This window comes from Lissotriton vulgaris, chromosome 12, assembly GCF_964263255.1.
Source record: "Lissotriton vulgaris chromosome 12, aLisVul1.2, whole genome shotgun sequence".
Taxonomy (NCBI): domain Eukaryota; kingdom Metazoa; phylum Chordata; class Amphibia; order Caudata; family Salamandridae; genus Lissotriton; species Lissotriton vulgaris.
Genome location: NC_141700.1, coordinates 34094413 through 34095395, shown reverse-complemented (window position 1 = coordinate 34095395; position 983 = coordinate 34094413).

The window sequence follows — 983 nt, the reverse complement described above, 5'->3', positions numbered from 1 at the left end:
TCTCCATACAGGGGCTGCTCAGCCACCCAGCGCAGCCCCCTCACGTCTTCAGCTCGGGGCCCAGCAGCTCAAAGCGGGGCGATCCTTCTGTGGTTCGCCCACAAACAGGAACCTCCAGCAGTAACTGCCCGGGGCTCCCAGGCCCAAGTCAAGCCCCTCCGTTCCGGCCAGTCCGCAGGCCCACCGCAGCTGACCTCTCGTGTGTTTTCCGGCCTCGTCAGATCCCGGGTCACACGTTGATCCGGCAACGAGTACAGGGCAGCCTCAGAAGCGGCCAAGATCGGCCCTGTGGCTCAGCAGTCTACCACCATGCCCAGCAGAGCAGGCCGGCCACTGCACAAGATGTGCAACAGGATCCCCAGCCTCCGGGCCGGAGCGTGCTCACAGCCACCAGCCGACTCCTTGGTGCCTACGGTCAGACAACGCAAACCGGGTGGCCCCGGATGACCCCCGCTGCTCAGGTAAGGGCCGCTGCTCAGGTAATGGCCCCTCTTCAGCTAGTTCCCCCACAGTCAAGGGTCGTTGGCAGCAACACTTATGCCTCACATCGGCAGACTCAGGTTACGCACGCCTTGAACCAGGCTATTACCGTCCGCGTTGCCTCCCGCAGTAGGTGGTGACTCGTCCAGATGTCAGATGGTACCCAGGGGTGCCTACTTGCAGGAGCTCACGTCCTGTCGGCCATGTTGCGTGGCCACGACCCGTGGGATGCCATATTAACTTTAAGGGAAATTTGGAAAACACTGCCTCCATATCTTGAGAAGGAGGGGACCTGCTTCTGCTAAAACAGGTTATTTGGTTCATCTGAATGCACACCCAGAGAACTGAGGCTTAGTCTGTATTTATTTGCTTAGGTTTAATTATTTAAAAAATACCTATCATACATAACACATCAAGCTAGCCAGAACGAATTAAGAATACATTTTAAAGAACAACCCAAAACAATCCTCATTGAACTAGGGAATCATGATGATGAAGGTTTT